This window comes from Rousettus aegyptiacus, unplaced genomic scaffold (genome assembly GCF_014176215.1).
Source record: "Rousettus aegyptiacus isolate mRouAeg1 unplaced genomic scaffold, mRouAeg1.p scaffold_m13_p_12, whole genome shotgun sequence".
Lineage (NCBI taxonomy): Eukaryota > Metazoa > Chordata > Mammalia > Chiroptera > Pteropodidae > Rousettus > Rousettus aegyptiacus.
In genome coordinates, this window is record NW_023416287.1 from 32045634 (window position 1) to 32061618 (window position 15985).

A 15985-nucleotide genomic window follows, 5' to 3' on the forward strand; every position below is an offset into this window, starting at 1 on the left:
GTTTGACAACTAGAAGGCGAGGGTAACTTCACACTTAATTTGGGGGCAGTCGGAAATGTTTGTGCTGTGTTGTCAGGCAGTTGGCATGCTCTCTCCTTCAGGCGTACTAAATCAGCAGTGAAATTAGGTGAGATCCAGCACATGTATTTATACAATAGTGTTTCTTAAACTTTGGCCAGTCACACGCCACTTTCATGATTTTTACTGCCTGTATTATTATTTACTTAATGTTTTTCTCTAAAAACATTAATTTATTTTTTGTTTTTACATTCTTTTGACATAGTAATAGTACCCATGGAGTCAGAGGTTTGATGTTAAGTTATATTTTTATATTATACATTAAAAATAATCGTTGCAATTTAAAAAATAATTTTTAAAAAATTAACATTTATCATGTACCATTTGAAAATGCCCCATATTTTGAAATACATTTATGTGATCTATTCATGTACCATTCATTTTTATAAACGCATAGTTTTGTTCTATTTTTCATAGTTCAGAATCATCGATTCCCTCCACCCCGTTTGTTGAACTTGAAAATGCATTTGCATATATACAACATTGAAAAGGAAATGCAAAGAAATGACACATTTCATACAATTGGTTTAGTCTAGAATTATAATAGCAAATACTAATTAAAGCAGGTAGATTTGGGGCATTGTACAGCAGAGGCCTCCTATGGCAAAGCAAAGATAGGCCGAACTGGGGCCAGAAGAAACTTGCCAGCCCAGGCCCATTCCAAACAGTTATAAATGGTACACAGCAACTCTGATCAACTGGTAGTGGCTGCGGATCATAGCTGTGGAGAACTGCGAGGCTGAGTCCGTGCTCCTCAGGAAGGAGTACAGGCTGGGATAGCGATGTCAGCCCCAGGCCAGAGAGATGCAGGGGTATTGAGCATGCCAGGGATTTTCCTTTGTCCACTGGGGGGCAGCACCAGGGTGGAGCACTTCTCGCTATAGTATTCCATCAAAATTGAATTGTTGCTTTTTGTCATTGGACCATTGGGTTGTCATCTACTTGACATCTTTATCTTTGTTATTTTTTAAATTGATTATGTGTGATTTGTAAGTATATAATTATCAATCATAATAATAACTTTAATGGATTCTTCCTTTGCTTTTCTCTGAATATACTGACATTCTGACATCCACTCTTGTCTACTCAGATTTCCAAGGCTTATCCAGCCTTTAGATTGAATTCTCAAAACAATGGCTTTGAGACTAGACTTCTCTAGGTTCTCTCTTATTGAACCCAAAGTTGGACTCAGTCACCTATTTTCACAGGTTACTAATAGGTGTATATATCATCTTTTGTATTTCTAAATTTCCAGCAGGCCAGGAATGCAGAAAATGCAAAAGATTTACACAATATAAATGTACATTTTTTATAAATGTGACATCAGAAATATAATGATATCTTTTAAGATATCTTGGGTTCTTGGCATTGACTTGGGATAGCTTCCGGAGAGGTCCAGATTTTCAGACACGAAAGCAAGACATGTGGCAGTTTTGTTTTTATTTGTTTTGTTTTATTTTATTTTATTTTATTTTATTATTTATTTATTTATTTTTTAGTCCTCTCTTCAAATTCCTTCTTCCTGTCCTGCTTCCAGAGGTAGATGAGAACTGAACTGGCAGATTCTACCCTAATGCAGGCTGGGAAACCAAGATTTGCATTTTTTAAACAAGTTCTGGATTCTCCCATCCAGGCTGAGTCCAGTGCAAAGACCACGGTTGTTTTCTTTGGCACTGCATCCACCATTAGAGTTTCTGGAAAACTTGTTTTTCTCTTGCATATTCCTGTGTCCAGACCCTGTCCCTCAAGTACCCCAAACCAGCATACTAAGGACCCCTAATCAAAAATCTCAGACTTTGCCTAGTAGGCCATTTCTCCTAAATTTCTTGTGCTCATTCTAAACAATGGTAGTTCTCAAATTCAAAATTGCATCATTCACCCATAAGGCTTGTTAAAAAATGGATTCCTGGGCTCCACCCTCAGATTTCAGATGGATTATGCCTAGGGTGAGACCTGAGAATTTTCATTTCTAACAAGTTCCCAGACTGTTAACGCTACTAGTCTGGAGACTACACCTAAGAACTATTGCATAATACTTTTCTGTACCCTCATTTTAAGTCTTTTTTGAACCAAGGTTGAATATATGAAGGTGTCGGTCTTGTTTTCTCCAACTGATTTTTGTTTATGCAAATAGTTGCAATATGTACAAAACTCCACAGGTGGAAAGTATAGGAAAGTTTTCAGCAGTGATTTCTTCTGGTGTTCTTTAATTGTTTTCACCACTCCTGCCAGCTCCTCCTTTCCATCCCAACCCTCCCTCCCATCACCTTTATTCCTTCTCTTTCCTCCAGTCCCCTATATGCTCAAGGCAACAAAAACTAGCACACCTACAGCCTAGAATAAAAGAATAAATGCCTTGAATTGAGGTGCTATAGAGGTGTACACTTTGTAGGCCTTCATTTACAAAGGAAATCCATAAATAGGATAAAACCTCTGCCTTTCTGTCCAGCCTCTAAAAGGCCACAACTCCTAGAAAATCCATTTCTAAGAACCGATTTAACACAGGAGGTAGCCTTAGGCTTAAACCAGTCTAGACAGTGCCTACAGCCCCACCTCCAGTGAGAAGTGTTCAGGAAACACTGCCTCATTTGGTTACTCACAGGAAGTCTTCCTGGTTCCACCCAGGGTTGTGCCTCCTTTGGTTGTGCCATAGAGACTAAAAGCAAAGACATCCCAGAAGAGAGCAAACTAGGAGTCAACCCATAGTTTGCTCACAATTCCTGATTCAGTTTAAATCAACCACTCAATTTACACATCAATAGGTCTTATCCCTCTGCAGCCCTGGCGTCTTCTCTAACACCACACCCTTAACTGGGACACTGTCTTCCCTAATCAGCCAATTCTTACCCTTTATTATTCAGCATATGTTGAAATGACAATCATTGAATCTATCACTCCTATGAATGCTTTATTAATCACTAAGAGAGAAAGTGGCAAATTTTTCCCCAAGAGGAGGTTCCCACACCATCCTGCTCGCAGCCTTTCCAGGAGAAGGTTTGTGCTGTGCATCTTGCTTTTAAGTTTAATGACAATATTTTCTGCTAAATTTTCTTGCCTCGTCAGCTTTGATAGCATGCCTGTGCCTCAGAAGACGACAGAGGTTTTTATTTTGTTTTTTTTTTTTTCTTTTCTAATATGGAATATTAATACGCTGCAATCCATCTGCCATACTGTGTGCCTTTTTCACAAAGACTATAATGAGAAAGGTCATTTCTTAGCCTATCTCCTGCTATGACCCTTAGAAAGTCCTCTCATCATTTCTCCTTTGCTGAAGAACTCAAGGGAAAAACATGCTTCTGGTTTCTCATTATTTCTAGGGGTAGGATTCCACATAGGCATCTTATAGATGGGCTTTTGGTCCCTTTGGGGGAGCCTTCTTCTATGATATCACCCATACATTATTTTAGTGACTTTTCATCAATTAATATAGATTGACTGAAGACTAGAAATTGAGACTCTGGTAAGGGCGAACAGCTAATAAAAAATATATATCTACTCATATTTCTGCCTGCCTGATCCCTTTTCTGAGATGGTGGTTTGGAACAGCACTAGTCTTAACTAAAAACTGCTGAGTTTTATTTCACACTAATAGTGTCTGGAGTCTTTATATGCTAAGGATAAATTAAGCACTCAGTGAACACAGAGTTGACGTGGTTTTGTAACTGCAGAGCCAGCTCAAAATTGTCTTAATAAGATACCGAGTTGCTTTGCAGAGACAGCAGACTCAAACTGGAAGCCATGTGGCCAAAGCACACAGAGGAGAAAACTTTGACCTCCAGCTTCGTAGGAACCAACACTGTCCATAGAACCAAAGGCCTAGGGCATAACTGGAACTTGCACGCCAGAATCCTTTCAAAAGTGAAGGGTCTATTGTCCAGGCAGACCTTGTGCTGAAGCTCTGATCATAAATGGCCGAGTTCCAAAGTCCCCCAATTAAAACTTGCCCCACTAGCGCTTCCACATACCTATTCCCCCAACCCCTTAAAAACTCGCCTGAACCCTGGATCAGGGAGACAGATTTTGAGTGATGCCTCCTGTCTCCTTTAAGCTGACTCAGCATTAAATAAATGGCTCTTTCTGTTCTCAAAAACCGGTATCATTATTTTAGCTTCTATGCTCATAGGGCAGCAGACCCTTGTTCCTTGTCCATAACAGTTTTCACCAGAATGTATCTTATTCTACATTCATTATGTATAGAAAGAACTCTGCTATGACAATGTGTGTGGAGATATGTATGCAACCTTTCAAAAAGTCTTAATTGCTTTGGCTGGTTTTAAGTAAAGGCAGCATTTTAAAATATATTCTGCTTAGTTATCATTATAGATACTAAGACTATTAGAAATGAAATGGCCCTTAAAAACTATGTAGTCCAAAGATCTCATCTTTCAGATTGAAGAAATTGAGAACCAGGTGATTGTTTTGAGGAATTATAGGATGTACCCTATGAATTTGATCAGCATCAAACCTGGAACTTGGATTATACACCAGTAGAAGCAATTTCTACCACACTATGTTGTTCTGCAAATAATGGACAACTTATTCAAATACATGAACATTTGGAGACATTTTTTTCTGTAATAATACATAATTCTAAGTTATTGTTATTAGACTATTCTAAAATACACATTTTTTCAGATTTTTAATGTTTTACTTTGAATTTTAGATTTACAGAAAAGTTGCAGAAATAATTCCAAGATTTATATATATATATTTTCGCACCCCCACTTCCTTTTAATGTTAATGCCTCAGAAAACCACAGGACAATTACCATGAACAAGAAAATAACATTGGTATAATATCATTAATTAAATTTCAGACCTTATTCAAATTCTGCCAGTTTTTCTTCTAACATGATTTCTGTTTCAGGATCCTATTCAGAATCTTAGATTGCATTTAGTCATTATTTCTTATTAGTCTCCTCCAATGTGCAACCATTTGCTAGCCTTTTATGACCTTGACACTTTTGAAGAATACTGGTCAGTTATTTTGTGCAATGTCTTTCAATTTCGCTTTGTCTGATGCTTTCTTATGGTTGGAGTAAGGTCTGAAATCAGGGCACATCTTGTAATTGAAGTTATGTCTTGATATAATGAATGGTAATTTTTTTTTTCTTAATGATATGTAAAATAACAGTGCATCTTATGAGCCATGGCACTTTAGAATCAGTTAAATGCAGTTTTTCTCTCTTTCTGTGAATGTATATCGATATCCATACATATCGATGTATTAAAAGTCAATTTCTTCTGCTTTTAGTACAGTGCCATAATTTTTTTGAGATATGATTTGAATAAGATTTTTTTTTTTAAGTAAAAGCCTCATAAGGGGTAGAAGAGAATAAGTACTATAAATGGAGAATTTTTCAAGAAATTAAAAGTAACGTGGTTAAAATCACATGCAGAGGCAAGGGTAGGGGGACCACAGAATCAAGTTCTTAACAACTTTTTTTAATATGATAAATAGAAATAGTTGTTTAGAGTCTTTCTTCGTAGGATATGTTACGAGGTTTCAAGAAGTTGTGAAATACTTTTTGAGTAACTGAAGCTCCATGCTGCAAGGGGAAAAAAATTATGCTGTATCAGATACACAGAAATACCAAGCAAACAAAACTCTATAAAAGGATGCCTCCTCCTCCTCCCATTTCCTCTTCCTCCTTCCTTCCTTGCTCTCTTCCTCTTATCTTCTCTTTTTATTTTTCTACTTCCAGCTCTCCTTCTTCATAGTTTCTTCCTCCTGTGTTTTTCTCTTCTCCCCCGCTCCATCCCCATTGCTCTTTCTACTGCTTACTTTTTTTTCTTCCCACATTATCATCTACTAAGGGAATATTCCATAATATAATTCCATAGTCATAAAAATGTTAACTAAAGTCTGGGAGAGAAAGCTCTAAGGAAACTCAAAAAAAGTCCATTACCCAAATCATTTAACATCTTATTTGGTTGAAGAATACACTGTGGAGAAAGCATATTAGAAGATAATAGCATGCTGGTCTAATATGTCTTTTCAATCTTAAATTTATAGCATAGCATAGGATTCAGATCACCATAATGTCTTAGGTGGTATTAATTTAGAAACAGAGTTGAAAACTTGTACTACAAGTAATTTTATGCCAAGTAAGATATAAGCTGAGAGCACAGTACAGTGGGTATCTGGTCTTCTAGTAAATGAGGCTGGGGTAGACAGGTACAGATTACTGAATAGTACTACATAAGCATTCAAGTTTCAATTTGAAGATAGGTGTCAGTTTAGAAAATCTGAGTGCATGCGTGGGTTGAGGGTTTCTGCAGTCTTTTCTGCAGCTGTCAGAAGTACCCAGCTCTGCCCTTCCCTCATGCCTCCTTCCAATAATTCTATTACTCAGGGAAAGGAAACCTGGGAAAGTAGAATGACTCATTACTTCATTAGGCAATGAAACACTTGGGTTTTGACTCAGGCTGCTCAGACTGCTACAGTCCTGGCTTCCATGGTAACCCAGAGGCATAGGAAATCAGAGATTTAAAGTTGTGAATTCAGTATTGACATGAAAAATACCACTTGTGTTGTGCTGAAACAGGCATGCTGATTATGTAACAGCTTCCAACACATTCCCTGCTGGTGGTGGGTTTTGATTGACATTTTATGGGCCTTATTACTCTTGAAAACAACACTAAAAATGCCATGACAAGCTCAAGATGGAAATTTGAACACATGATCCTTTCCTTGCTAAACTAGAAAATGTCTTTTCAGAATTCTTCCTGGAAGAAGGTGGAAAAACTAAAAGATATTCACATAAATTCATAATGATAAATCTCTTTTCATTCCCAGAAGGGAGAAGATCTTCAAATCTTAGGGTAATTTGACATAGCCTAGATTCAAGAACTTTTCTCCGGGCTTCATATAACTTGCAAACAAATGCTGACTTTTAAAGTAGAGAATGAATTGCATAAGACATAGATGGTTTGATAAATATTGTCTTTACAGCAGTGATTTAGAGTTTATTTAGTAGCTCTTGGTAGAGGGAATTCATCATCTTAACAATATAAAGATGGAAATGTAGCAGAAATGCAGATCCCATGAATGAAGTTACAGTGTTTTTTTCTTCTACATATAACAAAATTTCGAAGCAGAATGGAGCTTAAAAACTGTTAATGAAATATAAATGACATGTTACATTTGTTTTAATTGAATTATTGGCTCTCTCTGAGTACTTAGCAAACACTCTGAATTTCAATCTCTTCAATTTCCTTCTCAGTTATATAAATATCTAAATTAGATTTTATGTATGCCAGCCAGCATCTCTGAATTTTAAATAACTATCTGCCTTGTTGTGTAAGTAATAGTAATAATAGCAGCAACAATGGAAATAAAATCATTTATTAATGTATTGAGTTCTTATTTTTTAATTCCTAAACCCAAGCAGTCAGGCTTCCATAAACCGTGTACTACACCTTAGTGTCACTTTCTAAATAAAATCATGCTCAACTCAAAATGCGACGGCGGCAGGTTTGATGTCACTTTTCTTCCAAGTTGAGAGCCCTCTGCTCGCGGGAGAGGTGAATACACAGCCATGGAGGTACAGGGAGAATAAGCACAGGAACGAAAAATCTTTTTCTTTTTTCCTTTTTCTTTTTTTTAAAGTATTGGGGGAATCTAGAGTTAGAAATCATAGTACAGTTGAGACACAAAGTTCTGTTTTTCTGGAAACACATGTTCAGTGTTGTCAAAGCTGAAGTCGTTTTTGATAAACCTGTTTTCAAGTAGAAATTGCTATAAACGGGCAGCAGATGTTTGCTTTTAAGGAGACCACTTTTGATTGGCCAGCAAGATAAGGATTCATGTGGTGATTGTTGAGCAGCTGGTGTCAGTTTAAGAAAATAATGTTCTACCCTCTTCTGCTTTGACCAGTGTGAGAGCAGCAATATCAATATTTAAAGTTATATATTCAACATTTATATTTTTATATATTATATATGTATACAGATAATCCTCCACTTAGAATGGAGTTATATCCCAATAAACCCCAGCGTAAGTTGAAAATATTGTAAATTAAAATGCATTCAGTGCACCTAATCTACTGAACATCATAGCTTAGCCTAGCCTACCTTAACTGTGCTCAGAACACTTATGTTAAACTACAGTTGGTCAATTATCTTGAGTTTCATCTCAAGAGAAATTGTCTTCCTCCTTTTCTCAGAAGCAGGAGAGACAGAGATGGGCATTTTGTACTCATGATGGGCTGCAAAAACGCAAAACAATGTATACAAAAAAAATGCTGGCTGCACAGTACACTGCAGAGTATCTGTTGATGACCCTCAAGATTGTGTGTCTGACTGGGAGTTGTGGCTCACTGCTGCTGCCCAGCATGATGAAAGAGTATCAAGAGAGTATCATACCTCATATTTTCTAGCCTGGGAAAAGATCAAACTTCAAAGTTCAAAGTGTGGTTTCCAACTGAATGTGCATTGCTTTCACACCATCAGAAAGGCAAAAAAAAATTGTAAGTTGAACCATTTTAAGTGGGGGGGGGGGCTATCTGTATACTAAGGTCTTGATTGCACAAGTGATCAATTTAATCCAGTTTAAAACTGCACGCCTAGAATTTAAAGTCTCCTTTTGCTCCATCATTATAAAATAACTGGAAGCATAGCTATTGCTATTCTATTTATATACATTTTCCGTGCAAAATCTAGGAAGGAAATTATGGTGAAGTCAAAGAATATGACCTCTTTTCAGATGGAATATATTCATATGAATGCTCAAGGGAGGTGAAAGATGTGTTATTTATTTATTTTTTTATTTCTAATTATTAAGAACTTGAGAAAACTAATTTGAATTATGATTCATGAGGTAAATGATAATGAGACAAAATCCTAAAAAGATAACTTTTATATAACTGGTTTTAAAGTCCCTAAGCAAAAAGATACTGTTGTAATTATTTTAAATGCTGCATTTTAAGATTATGCTTTTCCTTGTCTTCTTTATTTTAATTTTAATTGAATTATATCATACAGTGGACTAATCTTAATCTGTATGTTACTTGTGTAACTACCTCCAATGAAGAAAGAAAATATGTCCAAAATTTCAGAATGTTCTTTCATCATCCTTCTCATTTCATCCTTTCTTCTCATATAAGGCAACGATTATTCTCAACTCTTTCACCATTTATTAGTTTTGCATGTTTTTGAACTTCATATTTTTAAACTTGTATGATATGTTCTCTCTGCAGCTGTACTCTTGCTCAAGAAAACATTTTTTAATTTATTTATGTCAAGCAGTTTTTTTTTTTAAATCGATGTGTACTATTTCATTTATGTATTTACCAGTATTTATCCATTCTCCTGTTAATGGACATTTGAGTTTTCCCCATTCATAATTTAGCTATTATGAATAAAACTGCTAAGAAACATTCTTTGAACCTGTCTTCTGGTGAGCAATTGCATTCACCTGTCTTGGGTGTATATTAAGAGGTGAATTGCTGGGTGATAGGGTAGGCATACACTTAGAATTTTGAGCATCCTGGTGAGAGTGTTTTGATATCCCACCATGGTTTTAATTTGGATTTTCTTAAGAAGAATAACAGTGAATACTTTTTCATATGCTTATCAGTCATTTCAATCTCCTTTTTTTGTGTGTGAATGCTTCTTCATGTCCTTTGCTCATTTTTAAATCAGGTTGCTTATTTTTTTCTCAATGATATGTGAGAAATAAATATATATTTTTACACTTTGGATATGAGTCCAATGTGAGATGTAGACTGTGAATATCATCTCTCAGTCTGTCTTGTCTTTTAACTCTCTAAATGTTAACTTTTGATGAACAGAAATTCTTTACAAATTCAACTTCAATAAAATTATTTTTTTCTTATATAATTAGTGATTGTTGTTTCTTGTTTTCTTTAAACTTTTGCCTGTTCCATTTCTGGTTTTCTTATTTATCTAATTTTCTTCTCTGCTAGTGCTTTTTTTTTTTTTTTTTTTCATATGGAACACTTCATGAATTTGCATGTCATCCTTGCACAGGGGCCATGCCAGTATTCTCTATGTTGTTTCAATTTTAGTATACATGCTGCTGAGGTGAGAACTATGTTAGTGCTTTTTGAGTTCTGTTTGAGAAGTGTTTGCCTAATTTTATTTCTTATCTTAAGTAAAATACTTTGAACAAAACAGTGTTCCTAATGTCTCAGGGTCCTCAATGTGACTAGAAATTACTACTGTTCAATAAATGTTATAGTACCCACCCTGTAGGGTTGTTACAATGATTAAGGTAATATGTACGAAAATTTTCACTAAATGTAAGCTGTTGCCTTCTTGTTTATACTGTAGTACTATGATACTTCCTGACCTTATGAAAGGTTTAAGACTGTTACTTTTACCCTCAGTGGCCTTTGGCACCTGCAAATTTTAAATTCTTGTATCTAAGTCCTGAGCAGGTAATTTTACCATGCATAATTACAACCATCAGGTTTTCTTGTGTATAAAATCTTTAAATTTATATTATAGGCCAAAGAATTTATTAGCTGATAATAACACTTATTTCTTTATAACATTTAAGTTTTATTTTCCAAAGCATTTGTCATCTCTTTTAAACAAGTTGATCCAGTGAAGTAAAATAAAGTAAATGATACTTAATTTAAATATGTATACAATATTTCAGCTACTATGGCCAAATATCCTAAAATTTTCAACTAAGTTCTTTCTCAATTTATTTCTCAATTTGTTGGATTGATACATGTGTTTCACCAACAGTTCTCAGTTCTAGTTACTTATTAGCGTCACCTGGGAAGCTTGTAAAAAAATTAAGATGTTCAGCTAACAACCCTGGGGATTCTCTAAATGACTTGCGCTGGGGTGGTGTCCAGGCATCGCTGTGGTATAAAAGCCCCTAGAAGGATTCTAATGTGCAACTTGGACCCTTGTTCTAACCGTTGGCTTAGGACAATGTTACTAAGACTTTAGCATGCATTAGAGTCACCTGAAGGGCTAATTAATGGGCTTCATCCCTTCCCCCACCCCTCCAAGATTCAGATTCAGTAAGCCCAGATAGACCCAAGAATTTGCATTTCTAGAAAGTTCTCAGATGACGCTAATGCCGCTGATTGGGGACTGTAGCTCGAAAACCACTGGCTTAGATATTCATTGCCATTTTTGCCATGTGGCTAATCTGCTGGCCATCCTCATACTTTACCTTTTTAGATCTGCTACTTCTAGCCCTGAAATTCAAATTCTGTTTTGTTTTTCACCATACTAAACTATATTTATTTTCTCACTTCCTCAAAGAGAGCTTTAGGATTGACTGTGTATTACTTGACCTCTTTTCAAAAGAACTAGGTATTCAATGTGAGCTATGAAATGACTTTTGCTAGTAGATGTGTGATGTCAAGAGTGAAAATATGTCAGGAGTGGGATTTGAGAATGAAACCTAGATGTAAATAGAGATCATCTTAGAGCTATTCGTTCAGCCAGAAAATCAGGTTACAAAATTATAATATATATCTCCAGTTAAAAAAAAAAAAATCTCTACAGAAAAAAAAAAAAAAAGAACCTAGTCTGCAAACACCAAGCTATTGATAGCAATACTATCAGAGTCTTTTGAGATTACCGATGGTTCGATGGCCTTCCTTTTGTTCTCTGCATGTTCTAGTTAATTTTTCTCCTAACAAACTTTTATAATAAAAATTTAAATAATTTAAATGCTTAATATAAAAGAAGAAGCATTTATTCAACAGAGATTTCATGAAACTACCTTTACCTACAACCATGCCATCCATAACAGAAGTCTAAGAAGGAGAGTAAGACATTTTACAAACACAGGAGCTTACAACCCTGTTGAGCAGACAAGAAGCTCAGTTTATATTTTCACAAAATTTAACAAGACATTGAGTCTCCTTGTACTAGTAAGAAAAATATATAAAGACACTAATAATAATTGACTGTGGAGGACAATTTCTTAAGATGTTAGTGCCTTTGATTCTTTTTCTAAAGACAACTTGAAAAGATTTGGCCTATTAAAAACTGCTTTTAATTTGAATCTACATCTTTTATTTTTGAAGTCTTAAAGAGTTTTATTTATTTCTATTAGATTTAGCTGCATAAGTTCTTTTTTTTTTTTTCCAATTCGGGTGATAGGTCCTCTAAGAATAAAATTATATATGTATTTTTTTCCCTCTGAAAGCATAGAAAGGTTTTAAACAAGTGAATTATAGCTCACTTAATAATCATTAATGTTTAGATCTCCAAAAGGTAGCAAAAGTGTATTTCTAAACAAAATCTATTCTGTCCTCCTCCTTCATCATCATCATTACCAATAATGGCATTATTATTATCAAAATATAGTATACATGGTTATGAGATTCTGAAGTCAGCTTATAAGGCAAAAAAAAAAAAACATGTTAAGTCAAGATTAACCTTAGATATTCCTTAGCAGACTGTATTAGAGACCTACATTTCTCAATAAGCTCAGCAGAGAGTTTTTTTCCTCCAGTGTAAGGGAGGCTGTTTCTTCTGTTGAGCACCAGATAAAGTGATTGGGGTGTATTCATAGCCATGTTGTGTGAAAAAGCAGTGTCTTTAAAGACTCTTAGATCACCTTCAGTGTAGTATGAGATACAGTATGTAAGGTGCATGGAAACTAGCACAAAACAGTTAATCCTCACTTCCTGGCCCATGCGAATTGAGTGGCAGATTCCAACTGACACCAACAGGTGGAATGGCAGTAAAGTATGTGAGTTACATCCTTCTCCACCCCCCTCCCCTAAATATCTATTCTATGTAATAAATCAAGATCTAGGGGCTTAAAATACTTTATTAATATACCTCACAGTTCTGTGGGTTGGCTGGGGCTTGACAGGAAAGTTTTCACTTAGCGTCTTTCATACAATTTCACTTAGATGGCTATGGGACTGTAGTTATCCAAAGGTTCTGCTGAGCTTGATGTACGAGATGTCATTTCACTCACATGTCTGAGATGACTGCAATTAATTTCTCCATATAGCCTCTTCACACAACTAGTTTGGGCTTCCTCACTAAATGGCAGTATCAGGGTAATAGGACTTAGTATGACATTTGATTTTGCCTACAGTGAACATTCTAAGGGGCAGGAAGCAGAAACTTCCAGGCTAGTTAAGGGCCATGAGTAGAACTGTCATAGTGTCTCCTCTACTGAAACCTGATTTATCAACCAACTAGGTAAACAAGGGTAGAGAAATAGGCTATTCCTTTTGATGAAGATCACTCTGTATATGGGCTGAGAGATACTATAGTATCTACCTTTGGGAAAAACAGTGTGCCATACCCTCCCTTCCTTGTTCCTCCTCCCTTTCCCCTGACTCCTCCCTTTTCTTTCTTCCCTAAGCATAGAGGTTGAATCTATGTAAGGTAAATGTACAGGTGATTTAGCCCCACTATAACACTTTCTAGTATATTTGGTATTTACATATATTTTACATATTGAATACATTTTTATTTACATGGTACTAAAGGTCTAATGTTCAGAAATAAAGTTAAATGCTTTCATTTAATGGTTCAATATGCCCTATAGGGAATTCGAGGTGACTTAGTAATTGCAATTTCAAAATAATTAAGAATATGATACTGAACTATTTTCTAGGATTCTGTTTCAACTCCAGGGTAGAGAACAGTTTGATCTCATTTAAGAAGGAGTGCTAACAATCTCTGTCTTATTTTCTGCACACGAAGAGAATTCTAGAGGCATGGATGCTTCACCAGTTTGAAAGGATTCACCTTGACACAGCTGATTAGAGAAGAAATTACTAGTCATTGTCATTCAGGTGTGCTTCATTAAATGGTGTGTCATGTAGAACTTAACAGCCAGAAACTTGCTGCTATCCTTTTGTTCACTGAGACAAGAAGATATGGAAGCTACTGGAATAATTAAGCAACACTGTTTTATACACTATTTGTAGTTATCAAAGCCGTTCTTTGTTATTCATCCCCACATTCTAGTAAGCTGTGTTATTTCTACCCGCATTATATAGATGAAGAAATGAGGCTCAGCAAGTCATACTAAATCATATAGTTAATTAAAGGCCATGTGTTTTGGTCAGTGCTCTGAAGTTCCATTATGTCACATTGACACAGAAAACAAATATTCTCAGGATTAGCTAGAGTGCTTAAGAAATCAGTATTTACTTTATATGAAGTGACAAAGGAAGGGCTTTGCCTTGCTGTCTTTCTGTTTAGACAGTGATCACTTGATTATGGAAATTCTCCGGAGGAGAAGTTAGTGAGAGGTTTCACAGAGAGATTATTTAGGGACAGTGTGAATTAAGTCTGATTCAATGGGATTATTTGATGTCACTATTTATTTTCCCAGAATTTAGAAATCTCCTGTAGCTTTTGCTCCAAGAGAATATGCTGCTCTTCTTTCTTTAAAGGAAGAAGAAGAAGAAGAAAATAAGACAACTCTGAAAGGCCATGACATTCGTATAGGAATTGTGAAAATTTGTTTTTACCAACTATAAAGGAAGGGTAGAAAATTCATTATTCCATTTAACAAATATTTATTGTGGACCTTCTCTATTGAAGGCAATACCAAGTACTCTTAGAGTAACATATGTGAAAAACACAGTTCTGCCCTCGAGAAACTTAGTTTTAGTCAAGGTAAAAGACATTTTTACAGTTCAAATAGAAATGTGAGAAAGACAGTTACCTATGTGAGGTAAGATGACACAGAGTGAGATTTCCAAAAAGGGAGATTTCACTTCTAGCTACCGAAGAATCTTGGAAACTTAATGGTGTTATAATATTGGATTTGGAAGTTGGAGAAAATAGAGAAAAAACTGGATACCTGAAAAAAATTGGTCATCATTATAGCAATAAGAAATGATAGATTGAACTAGGGCAACTGTCAGTGGGAAAGGATCAAGAGGAAGTTAAAATAAGAAATAAGTGGAAGAAAATTCCATGGGACTTAAAATCGATTGGATGTAGTAGATAAGAATAGGGGATGATAAAGTTTTGAATCCGTATCACTCAAAAGTTGGTGGTTCTGTCGCGTATACAGGAAAATGGCAATAGGTGGAGGCTATATCACAGCAGAAAATACACAACCTACTGAGAATCAGATAATTCAAGAAGGGTTTATTTGTAAAAATGCCATTTCTAAATGTTTGAATATGGGAGTATAAGGGATAGCACACTATGGGGACCTTAGCAGGTGATTTATAACACTGCTAAATCTGAATCTCTGAGAAAAAAAAAAATTACCTGAACCAAGGAGAGGGCCAGGTAGAGACACTCATATTGCAATAAGTGACTTCCAGTTGAAGAAATTACACAGGGCAACCTTCTTGGAAAGGAGCAAAGAGAATAATATCTTGGCTTAAACTCTTCTCGCTCCCTGCAATATCTGTTGCCAAAACCAACTGGAAGTCCAAGGGCAAGGGGCCCCTGTTCATGCAGTCTATATCCTCACTTTCCTGGGGGCACAGACCAGAGGAGAAGGGAGGGGATCCGATAGATCAGGGTGGAAAAACAGATAGAGCTGTGTGGATGCCTTGCAGATTGTGTGAATTGAGGGACTGAGCTTGAGGTAGGTCTAGGAAAGCTGTTCACCCAAAGTTTCATACATGTGAGTGTAAACCATAGATGTGTGGATGTGTGTGCATGTGCACTTGTTCTCTCTCTCTCTCTCTCTCTCTCTCTCTCTCTCTCACACACACACACACACACACACACACACACACACACACACAATGATAGACAAAGCCAGAATGGGTTTATTTACCGCAGAGTTTCTTAACCTCGGCACTATTGACATTTTAGGTTAAACAATTCTTTGTTGTTGGGTAGTGTCCTATGCATTATAGGATGTTTATTTAACAGCATCCCTGGCCTCTACACACTAGATAGCAGTAGCACTCACCCCCTAAGTTGTGGTAATGAGACATGTCTCTGGACATTGACAATAGTACCCT

The 15985-nt window shown here is 36.0% G+C and overlaps 1 protein-coding gene and 1 non-coding gene across 4 annotated transcripts in view; one reads left to right on the plus strand and one right to left on the minus strand.

Moving 5' to 3' along the window:
• The window catches only part of MACROD2 (mono-ADP ribosylhydrolase 2), a 1752897-nt gene that overhangs the window by 776027 nt on the left and 960885 nt on the right, over positions 1–15985 (plus strand). The gene's annotated exons all lie outside the window — the stretch shown is intronic.
• Positions 10026–10132, minus strand: LOC118610156. Its single transcript, XR_004953813.1, has one exon. It is a non-coding gene; the product is annotated as a U6 spliceosomal RNA (small nuclear RNA).